Below are 18,868 nucleotides of genomic sequence, written 5' to 3' on the forward strand. Positions count from 1 at the left end.
GGCCATTCTTTAGCTTAAACTGTGGAGTCCAGAACTAAACACAGTATTCCAGATGAGGTATAGTGTTGGCAGAAAACAATAAGACTATCACTATCTGGATACTGAAAGCTCTGCCCTTCTTAATATCTTCCAAGATGACATTAGCTTTTTGGCTTCCATATCACATTGTGGACTCACAGTGAACTTCCTGTACTTACACTGAGTTCTATTATAAACTCAAGATCTTTTTCAGAATTGCTATCTAACTGTGTCTCCACTATTTTTAATATTTAAGGTTTTTTTTAGTACCCAAATGCAAGAATTTACATTTATCCACAATGGATTTCATTTTATAAGATTCAGCTAAATGGTCTAGTCTGTCAATATTTTTTGGGATTTTAAAGCCACCCAGCATTAGCTATCCCCTTCAGCTTTGCATTATCTGAAAAAGTGATAGGCATGCCATCAATGACTTTATTGAAATCTTTGAGAAAAATATTAAACAACACAAGGCCAGCCAAAAATACCTTGGATAAATCACTGTAAACTTCCAGCTATGTGAACACTGAACCAAGAACAACTACTCCTTCAATCTGACCATGCATTTACTTCTGAATGCATGAGATTGTATTACTCTCTACTCCACATCTCTCCATCTTGCAAGAACAGGATGAAATATCTTATCAAAAGCTTTGCTAAAATCTAGGCAAAATATGTCTCTATAATCCCTTAATCTACTGGTTTACTGTGTCCTCCAGTGCTTTTTCACTGCACCATGCTGCTTCCCAATATATACATGGCAGATAAACTTGCAACAAAGACAGTTGGAATATTTGGGCAGTACAGAGATGCCAGGAAGCACAGTAATGCAGACTAATTTGAGGGATACAAAGAAAGTCAGAAGAAGAAAGAAAGTTAACATTTTAATTCAGTAACCAGAGCCAAGACAGTATCCCAAGGTCAAAACAAGAGAAAAGAAATTTACCTAATTGAAACTCTGAAATTCAAATTTAAGAATCAGGAGTCAGAATAGGCATCAGAAATCAAGAATAGTAAATTATAGAAAACAGAACACTGGAAAAACAAAGAGATTTTCTGAACCAATGAAGGTTTATAGGTTCTCTTCCTTTTCTAAATGAGCCATTGACCAAGTGCCTAACCTTTTGAACATGGTGACACTGGAGGGGAGTTACACTTTGTCCACTAACCAGAATCAAGGACAGATAAGGCAAACCATGATAATGATGTAACTTAATCAACAAAAAATGTTATGTATGAATATCAGCATGGTGGCTGACACTAAATACTTTGAGCATTAAAAAGGAAAAAATAAATTAATTTTGAATTAAAAAATACAAAATCAGAGGGCAGTTAGGTGGTGCAGTGAGTAAAGCACTGGCCCCGGAGTCGGGAGGACCTGAGTTTGGTTCCAGCCTCAGACACTTAACACCCACACAAAAAAACTAGCTGTGTAACCTTGGGCAAGTTACTTAACCCCAATTGCCCTCCAAAAGGCAAAAAAAAAACGCAAAACCCCCACACAAAGGGCTAAATCTATAGTTTTATATATTATAGTTAAGAAACATATTTATTTGCATTCAAACCATCGAAAATAGCAATGCATTTTTATCATAAAAATACCAAATGGTGACTCTACAATTATGATATTCAATTTTATGTCCTCAGTTTTGACAAAGTTCTGGAAAATTAATTTTATCAACATAAATATAGCATTATGTTTCTGTGAATGCTGAGTCAATTGTTACTGCTTAATCTAGAAACCAAATAGGAAAAAAGAAAAAAAAAACATTTGAGAGTTTTAGTCTGTGTTAAATATTACTGACAGCATAAAATAACCTCATTGGAAGCCATCTCCTCTATCCACACAAGCCCAAACTGATCAGTTTCTAATTTGAGAAAAATTACAAGTCTTATTTTCAGAATCTGAATGAGTACTTATGAAGAAATTCAGTAGAAAATAGTTTTGATGATTACTGTTTTATGATAGTTTGGGGCCTGGAAGTGCTATTTCCAACCTGCACCCTATTTCTACTTTTTCCCTCTTATTTGTGTTGATATTATAGATCTTATATCCCTCCAAATGACTTTTATTATTGCTTTGCTTAGTCCTATAAAGTAACCTCTTGATATTTTGATTGGTATAACACAAAATCTACAAATTAATTTTGGTAGTACTATCATATTTATTATATTGATTTTGCTCTGAAAGAAGCACTAAATATATCTCCAATTGTTTATTTTGTTCCTGGTTTCTTGGAGTGCGGTGGCCTCTTCCCCTGGGGTGAGAAGCTGCTGAGGAGCCATGGCTGTGCAGTCACCCCCATGGGGGAGCTTCAGCTTCTGGCCTGCAGACTGTAGGGGGACCAAGCAACCAGTCTGAGAGGTAATCGCTCTTGTTTTAACCTGCTTGGATCTGGATTGCAGTATAGGGTAGAGGTCCTAGGGTGTGTGATCAGCTTGCCAGAGCATGTGGAGGCTTTAGAGAGGGCACCACCTTTGGCAGCTGAGAAAACTCAGCGTTTGGTATGAAGCTCCCCTGTCTGGTAGCAGAGTCCTACTGTGGCAAAAAGCCCAAAAGTAAAGTAATTGAGTGGCAAAATGAGCAGGCAAAGGAAGCAAACCAAGCAAAGCAATCCAACATTAGATTTCTATTTTGGGGACAAAAAGGATCAAAGCATGGAATGAGAGGTAGACAGTGAAGTCAGAACCCCTGCACCAAAAGCTTCCAAGAAAAATACAAGCTGGTTACAGGCCATAGAGGACCTAAAGAAGCAAATAAGAGAAGTAGATGAAAAATTGGGAAGAGAAATGAGAAGAATGATGCAAGAAAATTATGAAATGAGAGTCAACAGCCTGACTGAGGAAAATACCTAAAAAATAGACTAACTCAAATGGCAATGAGAAAAATGCCTTAAAAAGCGGAATTTGCCAGATGGAAAAAGAATCTCAAAAGATCACTAAAGAGAATCACTCCTTCAGAATTAGATTGGAGTGAATGGAAGCTAGTGACTTTATGAAAAATCAAGATGATGTTAAACAGATCCAAACAAATTAAAGAATAGAAGGCAATGTGAAATATCTCATGGGAAAAATCACTGACTTGGAAAATAGATCCAGGAGGGATAATTTAAAAATTATTGGACTACCTGAAAGCCATGATCAAAAAAAGAACCTAGAAATCATCCTTCAAGAAATTCTCAAGGAAAATTGCCCTGATGTTTTAGAACCAGAGGGAAAAATAGAGGTTGAAGGAATCCACTGATCACCTCCTGAGAAAGATCCCAAAAAGAAAACTCCTAGGAATATTACAGCCAGGTTCCAAAATTCCCAGATTAAGGATAGAATATTACAAGCATCCAGGAAGAAACAATTTGAATATTGTAGAAACACAATCAGGATAACCCAGCATCTGGAAGCTTCTACACTGAGGAATCGAAGGGCTTAGAACATGATATTGTGGGGGGCAAAGGAGCTGGGATTAAAACCAAGAATCACCTACATAGCAAAACTGAGTATCATGTTTCAGGGGAAAATATGGTCATTCAGTGGAATAGAGGACTTTCAAGCATTCTTTTTTTTCTTTCAAAATTCAACACAGTTCAATAATAATTATATATATATATATATATACACACACACACACACACATTTTACAAATCCTTATTTAAATATATTACTTAGGACCTAACATGTCCTTAGGTTTTACCCACTCATCAAACTGTTCTGCTGTGAGATATCCAAGTTCAATAGCTGTTTCTTTCAATGCTGATCCATTTTTGTGCTCTGTCTTGGCAATCTTTGCAGCTTTGTCATATCCTATATGAGGATTAAGAGCTGTCACCAACATCAAAGATTCACTCATTAGGTTGTTGTTCCTTTCTATGTTAGCCTGAATTCCAACCAGACAGTTATCAGTGAAGGAAACTGATACATCCCCCAGAAGCCTTGCTGAATTTAAGATATTTTTAATTAACATTTGTTTGAAAACATTCAATTCAAAATGTCCATTGCTGCCTCCAACTGTAACAGCAACATGATTTCCCATTACTTGGTGCTGCAACCATGGTAACAGCCTCACACTGGGTAGGATTCACCTTTCCTGGCATGATACTGCTTCCTGGTTCATTCTCAGGTAAAATCAGCTCTCCTAGGCCTGACTGAGGACCAGAACCCAGAAAACAAATATCATTTGCTATCTTCATCAGACTACAGGCAACAGTGTTCATGGCACCACTGAGTTCAACTAGAGCATCATGAGCAGCCAATGCTTCAAATTTATTTGTAGCAGTAACAAAAGGCAAACCTGTAAGGGTGGCCACCTTTGCAGCCACCTTTTCTGCAAAGCCAATCCTAGTGTTTATTCCTGTACCAACAGCAGTGCCTCCATCTGCTAACTCATAGACTCTTGGCAAGGCTGCTTTGATTCTTGCCATTCCATATTTTAGTTGTTGAACATAAGCACTAAATTCCTGCCCAAGAGTGAGTGGAACAGCATCTTGGGTATGAGTATGGCCAATTTTAATTATTTGGGCAAACTCTTTGGATTTGGCATCTAGAGCATCATGAAGCTTCTGCAATCCAGGTATTAATACTTAATGGACTTCTGTTGCTTCAGCAATGTACTGCTGTGGGGAAACTGTCATTTGAGCTCTGGCTTTTATTGACATGATCATTAGGATGTACAGGTTCCTTACTCCCCAGTTTTCCTCCTAATATTTCATTTGCTCTATTGCTAATAATTTCATTGACGTTCATATTTGTTTGGGTTCCAGACCCAGTCTGCCACACCACAAGAGGAAAAAGGTCATTTAATTTACCATCTATTACCTCATCTGTCACTTTTATAATTGCACAAGCAATCTTTGGATCAAGGCCACAATCTTGGTTTACTTCAGCAGCTGCCTGCTTGAAGATGCCAAAGGCTTTTATGACTGGGATTGGCATCCTTTCTGTTACACCTCCAATCTTAAAATTTAATGTAGTTCTCACCATCTGGGCACCATAATACTTATCACTTGGGACTTTGAGTTCACCAAAGGTATTCAATCCAGAATGAGCCTTAGTTGCCATTAGAGAGGCGATCGGAGGCCACCACAGGGCGCAGGTGGTGCAAGCAGGGCCCAGAGGAGAGGGCTGCAAAAGCCTGCTGGACAGGATAAGGATCTACAGAGAATGGTACATGGTGCCAGGCAAGCGAGGGGACAACTTCAGGGAATCCACTTTCAAGTATTCTTGATGAAAAAAACCAGAGTTGAATAGAAAATCTGATATTCAGATACAAGAAGCAAGAGAAGCTTGAGAAGGTAAACAGGGAAAAGAAATCATAAGGAACTTGTGAACGTTGAACTATTTACATTCCTACATGGAAAAATGATAAGTGTAATTGATGAAATTTTTCTCAGTATGAAAATAGTTGAAGGGAATAGAAATATATATATGTATATATGTCTATATAGGAGGGTATATGGGCATATGAATACATATGTGAATGTGTGTATATATGTTTACAGGTATACATAGATAGAGGGCACAGGACCAATTTAACAGGAAGGGATGATACTTAAAAGGTGAAATTAAGAGGTGAGAGAGGAATATAAGGAGAGGAGATGGAGAGAGACAGAATGGGGTAAACAATCTCATATAGAAGAGGCAAGGGAAAATGGTTACAATGGAGGGGAAGAACAGAAAGGCAAAAAGGCAAAACCTTATTCTCATTGAATTTGGCTCAGAGAGGGAATGACATTCACAATAAATAGGTATCTCACCCTACAAGAGAATATATCTCTCTATGTCATTCCCTCCCTGAGATGGAATAGAAGAGAGCAGATTGGAGGAGGAGAATATATTTTGGGGTGGTAGGTAGGGGAAAACGGGGAAAAAATTTGTAACTCAAAATCTGGCAGAAATGGATGATGTAAACCGGAGTTAATAAAGCATTAAAAAAAAAAAAGAAATGCTATTGATTTGTGTGGGCTTATTTTGTAATCTGTTCTTTTACTGAAGCTATTGTCTCAATAAGTTTCTTTGCTGATTTACTAGTATTTTTAAGTAAACCATCATATCATCAGCAAATAATTTTCTATTTTGCTTCTCTGCTTATCTTTATACCCTTAAGTTTTTCTTGTTTTTATGTTATTAACTAATATTTCTAGATTAGCAGTTGGGAAAGGTGATATGCTTGATTTACTTCTATATTTATTAGGAAAGTTTCCCTTATTGTACACAATGCTAGCTTTTGGATTGAGAGAACTTTATTATCATGTTAAGATGAAATCCTTGCATGCCTACATTTTGTGGGATTTTCTGAAATGCATAAATGAATATTGGCCCTTGCTAAAGACTTTTTTTTTGCATCTACTAAGATAGTCATGTGGTTTTCAATATTTTTATTTTTAACACGTTTTAAAATTGTATTTCTAATCTTGAATTAGCCTTAAATACATGGTATAATATTAAATTGATTATAGTGATTTGGGGCAGATAAATTGTTATAGCCTTTTTGTTATGATATTATTTAAATTTTTTAAATCGATAGTGATATTGGCCTACAGTTAACTTTTTTGTTTTTCCTTCCCTGGTTTAGATATTAGAACTAAATTTGCTTCATAAAAGGTGTTTAATGTTTTGTTTTATTTTTATTTTGTAGCAATATAATTATATACATTAGGTTCTGACAATCATTTTTATTTCTTCTGAATCTGTTGGAATTTCACTTCAATATTTTTTCTTTTGGGGGCAGCTAGGTGGCCCAGTGAATAGAGTGCTGGCCCTGGAGTGAGGAGGACCTGAGTTCAAATATGGCCTCAAACACTTGACACACTCACTAGCTGTGTGACTTTGGGCAAGTCACTTAACCCCAATTGCCTTCCAAAAAAGCAAAAACAAATATTTTTTATTTAATTGATTTGACTTCCATCTTTCTTTAATCTGGATTTATAATTTTTATTATTATTTTTAAAGAACCAAGTTCCAGTTTTTCTTTATTAGTTTTATAGTATTTTTGCTTCCAAATTTGCTGTTTCTCCTCTAATATTTTCCCTTTTAATATTTATTTTGGGTTAGGTTTATAATTTTTTTGAATTGTGCCTTCACTCCATGAATGTTTTGTTTTATTTTCTTTATATATATATGTATATATATTCTTTTTTGGAGGGCAATTGGAGTTAAGTCCCTTGCCCAGGGTCACATGGATAGTTTTTGGGTTGTGTCTGAGGCCAGATTTGAACTTAGGTCCTCCTGACTCCAGGGCCAGTGCTCTATTCACTGTGCCACCTAGCCTCCCCTTAGGGATATATTTTTTCCTCTAAGACTGCTTTGAAGGGCGGCTTCAACCAGGTCATAATCTTTTCCATTTGTTTTCTTTATTTCTCAGTACATTCTGAAGCAATTACTACTTCTTTGACTTCACTTTCCTCTCTTTCAATCTTGATGCTATAGCAAATAAATTCAAATTTAAACTTTATTCTTGAATCCCTTGACTTCTTTATCCTATTTCTCTTCATCCCTGGTCAAATCTATGTCATTGATTACTCTCCTCATTGTCCTCCTCATCTCCTATACATATACTGTAGGAAGTCACACAACTGTGCTGATATGGTTACATTAAAAATCCTTATTATTCAAACTCAACTAAACTTTTGTTGAAGGAAATCCTTTTATTCCTCCCTAAAAGATACTATATCTCAATCCTTACAAAATCTAAGTCAAATCCTTCTTCTAAATTTTCCCTTGGCTAAGACCATTAACTTTCACTTCTCCATTCCTAATGTTCATATAGACTATTTGTGCCCCATCTGTGGCAGAGCATTCCAAGCTTACATTAAGTGTCTGATCAGTCACAGTAGGACACATTGTACTTTGACCCCAACATAGTGATGTCACTTTGGTCCTGTTAGAGAATAAAAGACAACAACCAACCAAATTCTTACTTTACTGAGAAAACTGAGGCCACTCAACAGGAGCTCTCTCTCTTCCCTTTCTCCTCATCTTAATATTCCTTGATTTCATGTCCTCTCCCTACTCCCTCTTCCCCTCAGTCTCTGACCATGAGGTAGCCTTTCTTCTCTCCAGGACCAATACCTTCATATATGCCATTCCCTATATATTCCCTATATAATACCATTCCCTTCCATCTTCTTGGTAAATGGTAATTTCAATCTCTTCATTCTCAAAACTTCAGCCTCTCCAAGTATCTACTGGTTTCTCCCTATTGTTTTTATATATGCTCAAGTCTTTACTTTAAAAAAACAAAACCCTTCACTAGACCCTACCTTCTTGTCAAGCTATTGCTCTATATCTTTCCTTTTTTTTTGAACACCTAAGAAAAACCTGTTTACATTTGTGTCTACTCTCATTCACTTCTTTTTTTTTTTTTTACTTTTTGGAGGGCAATTGGGATTAAGTGACTTACCCAAAGTCACACAGCTAGTAAGTGTGCAAAGTGTCTGAGGTCAGATTTGAACTCAGGTCCTCCTGACTCCAGGGCCAGTGATTTATTCACTGCGCCACCTAGCCGCCCCTCTCATTCACTTCTCAACATTAGTAATTTAGCTTCTAACATCATTACTCAGTTGAAACCACACTCTCTGAAATTACCAATGACTTCTTAATTGACAACATGATGATCTTTTCCAAATCCTATTAATACTAATTCTGGACCTTTCTGTTGCATTTGACACTGTTTACTACCCCTCTGCTGGATACTCTTTCTTCACTGTGTTTTCATGACCCCTGTAAAACTGATTTTCTTACTAGTCTAAGAGCTCCTCTCTTCAGCCACATTTGCTGGATCACCATTCATAGTATATCCCACAACTGCTGAATATTTGCCACAGCTCTGTCCTGGGCCTTCTTCTTTTTCCTTTCTATGCTCTTATTCAATGAACATATCAGCTCCTATTGGTCTAATGAAATTGCTTTGGTAATGCTTCACATTGAAATTGCATGTGGTAATGCCCCAGTCCTGTGAGAGGTTTTCTCCTGAGCTTCAGTTCCACATCATCAATAGCCCAATGTATTGGATGTCTCAGAAACATCTAATTCAATATGTCAAAACTAGAACTTATCCCCTATCCCTCAATGTCCTCCCTTCTTCCGAATTTCCCTATATCAATTGAAGGCACCACCCTTCTTCAGTTGCCTTATATCCATAACCTTGGAATTATCCTCACTGCTCTTTCTCCCTTGCCTCATAAATTCAATGAGGTACCAAAATCTGTTGTTTCTACTCATGTAGCCATTAGTTAATTTCAAGTTCTCATTACCTCTTGCATAGTTTCACACAATAGCATCCTAACTGGTCTTCTGCCTTCCAACCTCTTCCATATCAACCCATCTTGTATCCTGATGTGAGTAATAGTCCTTAAATGTTTATCTGGTCACATGACTCCACTACTGAATAAACTTTAGTGGTTTTCTATTACATCTATGATAAAAATGAAACCCTTTTGCATAGCTTTTTTGTTTGTTTGCTTGTTTTTTGGAGGACAGTTGGGGTTAAGTAACTTGCCCAAGGTTATATGGCTAGTTTTTTTTGTGTGGATGTTAAGTGCCTGAGGCCAGAACCAAACTCAGGTCTTCCTGCCTCTGGGACCGGCGCTTTACTCACTGCACCACCTAGCCGCTCCTTGCATAGCTTTTATAACCCTTCACAAACTGGCCCTAACTTATCTTTCCTACCTAATTCTACATTATACAGCTTCCTGCATTTGATGGTCTAGTCAGTCCCTAAGTCAATAAAAATTAAATCCTTACTATGTGCCAGACACTGTGCTAAGCACTGGGGATATGAAGAAAGGTCAAAGACAATCTTCTCTCTGAAGTACAGTGAAGCTTACAATCTAATGGCAGAGATAACATGCAAACCAAAATATACTAAACAAGATACAGGAAGATAGGGAAAAAAACGAACAAAGGGAAGGCACTGGTTTTAAGAGGAGTTGGGGAAGGGTTTCTGTAGAAGGTAGGATTTTAGTTGGGACTTAAAGCAAGCCAGGGGGATAAGTAGGAGGCAAGGAGTGAGAACATTCCACTCCAAAAGATGGAGTGTCTTGTTCTTAGAACTCTCAGGAGGCCAGTATCATTGAATCAAAGTACTTGTCAGAGTGTAAGGAGACTGGAAAGGTAGGAGGAGGAATAGGTTTGCAGGAATGTCTCAAATACCTCTCTTGCAGAATATCTATCTTTTGGGGAGGGGAGTTGATGATTAAGTACAGGTTTGTGGAGTACGTCAATTTTGGCCTACAGATTGAATTACTTTTAGGAATGTACTTCTTAATTCTGTTCTATGGTTACTCTTTGTAACAGAATAATCTTGTTATTTGAATTTCATTTTCTTTAGATTTGAGCCCCTTGCATAAATCTGTTGTCATTAAAACTGTTAAATTTAACACTATACATGTTGGAATTTGAAGCACAGGTTGTTGGGGGTTTTTTTTAAGATTTTTTTTTTTCTAAAGGCACTATGTGGATTTTCTAGATTGGTGCTTTGGGGTTTTTTTGTATTTAGAAATTCTAAGTAGTTTTCTTGCATCATTTCTTGAACTATAGTGTTCAGGTTTTTCTTATTTGTTGGCTCTGCTGGGAGACTTATGGTTCTCACTTTATCTCTGTGCATCTTGTCATAGAGGTTAAAGGCTTTGATTTATATAGAGTTCATGCATCTTTTAACATCATTGCTTTTTACTTCTCTTCTGTCAAGTCCCCTTCCCCTGCTCCCTTTCAGTACTTTTGAATTTCAAAAATCTATCTTTCATTTATTTAGAGAAATTCTTCATCGTGGATTCATTTTAACCTATCTTTTAATTGAATTTTTAAACCTTTCAGTGAGAGTTCTTATTTCTCTTTTAAATCATTCTGTTTCCTGTTTTCCCATGTTCTCTATTTCAGTAGGAATTGGTTAACTTTCCTTCAACTTGTAGTATACTTGTAGTAGGGCCACCTTTCTCATAACCACCAGTGACAACTGTTGATCAACTGACAACAACAGTCAGATAGGCACAATAGCCCTGAAAGTGGCAGCACCTTCTCCAATGCTTCTTTTTTTAAATTTTTTTTTTTATTAATTTGTTTGTTTCCTTTTAGTTTACAGGATTCAATTCCACAATTCCTTGAGTTTCACATTTTGTCCCCCTCCCTCTCCCCCCCCCATGGCGGCTTATGGTCAAGTATAGGATCTGTAAATACTTTCACATTATACATTAGTCAGGTTATAAGGACGGATCGTACCAACTGGAATGAAAAATGGTAAAGAGGACATAAAACTAAATAAGAGAAGGAAAAAGATCAGGTATTTTGCTTCCACCTGGATATAAACTTAGTTCTTTCTAGTTCTTTCTCTGGATGCACATATTTCTCTCCATCATGCGTCTTTTGGGATTGACTTATATCACGGCATTGCTGAGAAGAGTCCAGTCTATCAAAGTTGGTCATCACACATACGTTGTCTCTGTAATTGTGTACAAATTTCTCCTGGTTCTACTCTTCTCACTCAGCATCAGTTCTTTTAAGCCTCTCCAGATAAATATGAAGACCGTCTGCTCCTCGTTTCTTATAGCACAATAGTATTCCATAACATGGATATACCACAACTTGTTCAGCCATTCCCCAATTGATGGGCACCCCCTTAATTTCCAATTCTTTGCTACCACAAAAAGAGCTGCTATAAACATTTTTGTACATATGGGTCTTTTTCTCATTTCTATGATCTCTTTAGGATATAACCCTAGGAGTAGTATTGCTGGATCAAAGAGTATGAAAGTATTTATAGTCCTTTGGGCATAATTCCAGATTGCTCTCCAGAAAGGCTGGATCAGTTCACAACTCCACCAGCAATGCATTAGTGTTCCAATTTGCCCACATCCTCTCCAGCATTTGTCATTTTCCTGTTTTGTCATCTTAGCCAATCTGACTGGTGAGATGTGGTGCCTCAGAGTTGTTTTGATTTGCATTTCTCTAATCAATAGTGAATTAGAGCATTTCTTCATGTGCTTATAGATAGCTTTAATTTCTTTCTCTGAAAACTACCTGTTCATATCTTTTGACCATTTATCAATTGGGGAATGACTTGTATTCTTATAAATTTGACTCAATTCTCTGTATATTTTAGAAATGAGTCCTTTGTCAGAGACATAGGTTGTAAAGATTCTTTCCCAATTTCCCACCTCCCTCTTAATCTTGGTTACATTGGCTTTGTTTGTTACAGAAACTTTTCAATTTCATGTAGTCAAAATTATCAATTTTGCATTTTATAATGTTCTCTAATTCTTGTTTAGTCATAAAGTCTATCCCTCTCCACAAGTCTGATAGGTAAACTATTCCTTGTTTTAGGAGACTGCTTACAGTATCAATCTTTATACCTAGATCATGCACCCATTTAGACTTGATTTTGGTATATGGTGTTAGATAATGGTCTATGCCCAGTTTCTGCCATACTATATTCCAGTTTTCCCAGCAGTTTTTGTCAAATAGTGAGTTCTTATCCCACAAACCAGGGTCTGGAGGTTTATCAAACAATACATTACTATAGTCACTGACTTCTGAATCTCGTTTGCCTAATCCATTCCATTGATCCACTCCTCTATTCCTCAGCCAGTACCAAGTAGTTTTGATGACTGCTGCTTTATAATACAGATTGAAATCTGGTATAGCTAGTCCACCTTCCCTAGCATTTCTTTTCATTAATTCCCTTGATATTCTGGACCGTTTATTCTTCCAAATGAATTTTGTTACTATTTTTTTTAGCTCTATAAAGTGGTTTTTTTGGTAAGTTAATTGGTATGGCACTAAATATATAATTTAATTTAGGTAAAATTGTCATTTTTATTATATTAGCTCGACCCAGCCATGAGCAATTGATATTTTTCCAATTAGTTAGATCTGACTTTATTTGTGTGATCCAATGCTTCTTAAATTGTGGGTTGCAACCCCATTTGGGGTTGTGAAAAATTTGGCTTCAGTAAAAGGTTTCTGAATGTGCAGTGATCAAAAATTAATTTATAATCAAACACGTAATGAATCTGAGGTGTTTCTGGCAATGACTGCCCACGTTGCATCACATAACTTTACTTCAGCCTTGATTCTGAACACAATGCACGTGCACTTTGCACTAGGAATGCTCTCATGACACTTAATGCCAATGAAACACTTGCCAAAAAACAAAAAGAGGTCAAGAGTGGAAAAAATTCAAGAAGACATGTTCTAGACCACCAGTCCTGCTTCCAATCCAGCTTTTAGAGTCAACATCTGAAGAAATAACTCCTGTGGAGAATGAGCCTGCCATCTCCACCAACTGTCAACCAACTGCCACTCACAGGTCAATCTGGCTTTTTCCTCTTCATTGCACTTAAAATCTTCCCTATTTGTTGTCTCCCCATGAGAACGTGAGCTCTTTGAGAGCAGGGGCTGTCTCACTTTTCTATTCATGTATCTAGTATGGAGCACATTTTTTGGTATATAATAAGCATTTTTAATAAATGTTTTATTCATTTCATTCATTTAAAAAAGATTTGTATTATATTTGAACATTTACCAATCATTATTTTTTCAGATTTTTAGAATTCTCCCTGTTAATTTATCTGCTTGTGCTTCAAGCTTTTATTGAGAGTTTTCCCATGAAACATTTAATGTTACAGCTTTTTTGCTTTTTGTATGCATATCTCTGGCATGTACTCCCAAGGCCAGGCATCTTGAGTCTTCTTGAAGGGAGTTTTAGGGTTCAATGGCCTGTATCTTTCTCTTAAATACCCTATAGGGAATAGGATGGGTCTTTGCTAGGTGCAAGTCTCCTTGCCTTCAGGCCCAGCATAGTCATACATGCTAGTTGCCTTGTCCCAGTTTCTTCCTTGGCTCTCCTCCTATCCTTCTGTGGTTAGATTAAATCCGTACCTGATGCTTTTTTTGAGATGAAGGGAGGTTAGAAGGGCATTCTTAGGCAGAGCCTCTGGAACCTTGAAAGTCCCTAACCTAGGTAGGTATTTCTTCAGTCAGAAGGCAGCATGTTTTCGGCCTTTTCTTTCTTCCATCTCAGGGAAGAAGTGGGGGGAAGAAGGGAGTTGGTGGATGGGAGGAAAAGGAGGTTTCAACAGAAAGGAAGCAAGGGGCTGGGGAGAGGACTCCAAGATCAGTCCCAGGTTAAAAGACTGAATTAACTTGTTTCCCACTTGTGGAGGCTGATGAGGAAGGAGTTCTGAGGGAGCACTTCAAGGAGTTGAGTATTCTGGTGTTAGTTCATAAGCATTTAACTTAGCATTCTCTCTTCTTTGTCCTTTGATTACAGATATAATAGCTTATGTCTGTCCCATAATTTCCACCTACTTCTTTGAGGGGGAGGGTGAAAAAGCTGAAAGGGTCCAAAAGTGACTAATTTTCCATCTTGTTGGTCATATTTTACCATGAGTATCAAGAGAAAATTGTTGGTTTTACTAAAATTGATTCAAAATATTGAATAGCAAATTAGAATCTGACACTTTTGTCTGAGTGATTGAGTTGGTAAATGTATTGTGGAGTTATCACCCTTTAAGTTTAGACAATTTAACATGTATAATCATAAGATCATGTGAAAAAGTAACAATGAGATAGTCAAAATGTCTATTACCTAAAATGGGGGCAAGGAATTACTTTTCTTGTAGGTTTCTCATAATTTTTATGAGAAACCATCTCTCGTTGTGTATAATCTATCAATGAATCACCACACACCTACCATGTGTTAGGCATTGTGTTGAAAAATGTAACATTAATGGATGTGGATAGTCTCTACCCATTCACTTAAACCTATAAAGTAAGTTTTCAGGTTGAGTAAAGAATTTAAAAATAATTCATATTTTAAAAGCTGGCATGTAGATGAGCTCTCTGAGGCAATGGTCACACAAGTTGAAGTTCATTAATTTCTCAGGAGGAAATGCAGACTTTTAAAAGGAAAGAAAGGGAATAGAAATATTTATTTAATTTGCTCTAGGGAAAAAGCAAATATTCTCTGATGTGCAGCAAAAAATTTAATATCAGAGAAAAATGTAAGTGAAAGCAATTATGATATATGAGTGTATATATAAATATGTAAAACTTCCACCTCCTGCAATATCTTTAAAAGTATTGTACTCTAAACAAAAACCTAATGTTGAATAATTGGACATCTCTCAAGGGAAAATTATTCCTATATCTAGCAAATGATGTTATTCAATATGTCAATATACTTTTCATATTATCTTTTAAAATATTTCAGATGACTAGAACAGCCCTAATGTTGTATATTTAACCAAACATAGCTTATAAAAAGTGATTGCTTAAAGAGAGCAATTTAATCCAAATATATCATATGAGATAAAAGACTTAAAATTTTTCAATATTTTTCATATTTTGAACTGGAAATTTAGATATAACAATGTAACAGCATATTTACAAATTATACTATTACTGTCCTTTTTATTTACTTTTATTTTTATTTTTTAATTTGCTTATATTATTTTTAATTTTTGAAATAAAACAAGAATTTCCATAGCATAGTAGAATAATAAAAAGATGATTACACATGAAATTGCAAATATTTTATGTACAACTTGCTATTCGATTTAAATATATGATAAGTTTATCATGTAAATTTCTTCTTTTTCTTCCCTCCCTCCACTCTAGAGATGCCTACAATTAGACACAAATAGTTGTATATACATACACACCATACATGTATTTGGAGGTTATAAATTTGCCTCACTAGGGATCTTTCAAGAAAAGGCTGAATATCTACTTGTCAGGTAGGATGGAAAGTATTCTTATTTACAAAAAGGTTAGATTACATGGTTTCTGATAACTCCTTGTAAATGTGAGATTCTGCAAATATATGGGTGAGTATCAGGAGATATTACTGGAAAGACAGGCTACAGTCAGCAGAAGTTGATTTGGCTAAAAATAGAGAGCCATTGACAATTTGGGGAAGGCAAGGATATAAGAATTGGAGTTAGGAAGCTAGGAAGTAAGAATAGTTTGGCACTCTAAGTTACTAATAATTAGAGAAATGAAAATTAGCACAACTCTGATGTTCTACCTCACACCCATTAGATTAGCAAAACTGAAAAAAGGAGAAAATAAAAAATGTTGGAGGAGTTACAGTAAAACACATTAATGCGCTTTTGATGGAGTCATGAATTGGCCCAGCCATTCTAGAAAGCAATTTGGAACTATGCCCTAACAAACCTGTATCTACTATTTGATCTAGTAGGCCTACATCCCAAAGAGATCAAAGAAAAAGGAAAAGGATACATACATTCAAAAATATTTATGGCAAATCTTTTTGTAGTGGCAAAGAATTGGAAATGTGTCTATCAGTTAGGGAATGGCCTAACAAATTGTGTGTTACATAAATATAATAGAATATTACATATAATATATTACATGTTATCATATAATACATTAAATATTATATTATATATGTATATAATGCTATGATTCTCCCTTCATTTCTCACTAAGTGGCACTCTAGGCCTTGACCATCCCCCAGAAACCTCTTCACCCTGGACAATCACTCTGGTCCTGAAATTCCCACTTCAGATCTCCTTCCCTGCAGCCCCCTCCACCTGCCCCTACACTCCTTCAGTCTCTCCCTCTGACTGGATGGATCCTCCCAGAATCTCTATTTAAAGACTATAACAAGATTAATTTATCTTCATAATAAAATTTCTAATTATTGTAAGAGAATCCAAAAGTGAAAAGTGTGTCAGAATGTCAGTTACCTCTCGGGGTCCCATTTTTCTCATTTGTAAAATAATAGCTAGAATTTATATAACATTTTAATATCTGCAAAGGCCTTCATAAATATCATTTCAATTAATCCCTACAATAACTCTGTGAGGTAGGTGTTATTATTATCTCCATTTTACAGATGGGAAAAATGAGGCAAAAAGAAGCTATATGATTTGCCCAGGGTCACAGAGCTAGTAAGTTTCTGAGGCATGATTCAAACTCAGTATTTCTTGACTTCAAGTCCAACACTCAAATCCATTGTGATGCCTAACTTGACATGATCTCTAAGGTTCCTTTCAGCTCTAAATTTAAGATTATAAATCCATGTATCATAAACTGTAGATGGCTAACATCACAACCACTGTGCCTAACTTTAGCTTAGTGAAAATATCATTAAGGGTAAGTACTAGAAGACAAATTTACGATGCATTATTTCCTACTAAAGTTATATACCACTTAAGTTTGGATTTTAAAATGGAGGACAATCTAGTGGAAAAAATAATGGGACTTAATCAATTTAAATAAACTGGGATTTGCTGTTCCAAATAAGTAAACAAATAACTGAAAATCTGAACAAATCTTATGACAACCAAGAGCAGAAGTAATCAATGTAGCTTAACAAGTTTACCCTGGATTAATCTTACTCATTTTAAATGAAACAAAAGTCTCACAAAACAAAACAGAAACAACAGTATAGTTCCACAAAGCCAAATAGCAATATTGACAGTGCTTTTCCACAGGGAAATCCAGAAAAATCCCAAGTAGAATGTGATACATTGTTGACTTAAACATGAAAACAATTAAAATACATAAATTTATTTACTATATAAAATTATTTATTTATTATATAAAATACATAAATGGTTTAACCAGACCCTAACATTGCCAGAATATAATTATTTATGTATATTCAAGCCATACAGCTGTATATTAGACATTACTCTTATAAAAACTAAACACACACAAAACTCATTTAGATATTTTTAACTCATTCATTTTCAACCAAACATCTAGTTCCATTTAAATTCACACAAAAACTGCAAGTTTCACATAAAGTTTTCTATAAGTTAAACATCCCTCCTATATTTATATATGATTGTGAAAATACTTTGATGTCTATTACCAAATTTATTCCTGTGTAATCCATGACAAAATATAATGTGATTTACTGTATCTTTATATGACAGCCAAGCAGCTGACAGAACTTAATAATTTGCATAAGAAAAAAAGCTTCTAGGGGCAGCTAGGTGGTGCAGTGAATAGAGCATGGGCCCTGGAATCAGGAGGACCTGAGTTCAAATCCAGCCTCAGACACTTGGCACACTTACTAGCTGTGTGACTTTGGGCAAGTCACTTAACCCCAACTGCCCTCCAAAAAAGAAAAAAAAAGAAAAAAAAGCTTCTGACCCCAAAATATATAAATCATAACTGAAGCATTTTATTACCATATTATAATTAAGTGTATATAGCATTGTCATAAGATCTTCAAAACAATTCACGTTTTTCTCACCTTTTTAAAAATAACATTTTTATTACATATTTTGTTATGACATGGAAATGATTTTTAAAATTTATTAATTCATTCATTCATTAATATATTTTTTTTTCTGATTGGATGCTACTATCTCACCCAGGCTAGCAATGCAAGGGCTACTCACAGGCCTGAAACCATTATGATCAACAGGGAAGCTTTGCCATGCTTAGTTTTTGCTCTCACCTGGTTTGCCCCTACTCAGACAACGCAGTGACCACTCAATCCTGGAGTCTCACTTATATTAATACTAACTTTAGTATGTACACCCAAATCTTCTAAGCCCAGTATAGCTCAGAACTCCCAAGTTCATAATATCAGTCAGCTTCATCCTCAATGTTAACAGGGATTATAGATATGTTGCAACATCATATCCAATAAGAAAGTCATTTTAGAACACTTGATTTTGTCCACAGAAATCATAATGCTGAATTGGCCACAGATTCAACCACCATTCATTTATGTTTAAAAGTCTCTTTAAAAATTTATTTCTGAGGTTAATAAAAAATGAGAGAACAACAGGATACAAGAACAAATTTAAGAAAACTGCCTACAGTTATGCATGGGACATCCTTATAAGGAAAACTATAAATCTGCATTCACTCAAAA

The 18,868-nt window shown here is 35.8% G+C and overlaps 1 protein-coding gene and 1 pseudogene across 11 annotated transcripts in view; both read right to left on the reverse strand.

The window, feature by feature from the left end:
• CEP112 (centrosomal protein 112) overlaps positions 1 to 18,868 on the reverse strand; it is a 555,671-nt gene that overhangs the window by 172,311 nt on the left and 364,492 nt on the right. The gene's annotated exons all lie outside the window — the stretch shown is intronic.
• LOC138152298 (fumarate hydratase, mitochondrial-like) lies at positions 3,649 to 5,181 on the reverse strand (annotated as a pseudogene).

Source organism: Petaurus breviceps, unplaced genomic scaffold (genome assembly GCF_028583685.1).
Source record: "Petaurus breviceps papuanus isolate PSGF00001 unplaced genomic scaffold, PetGlider_PUasm1.0 90925, whole genome shotgun sequence".
In the NCBI taxonomy this organism is placed as follows: Eukaryota; Metazoa; Chordata; class Mammalia; order Diprotodontia; family Petauridae; genus Petaurus; species Petaurus breviceps.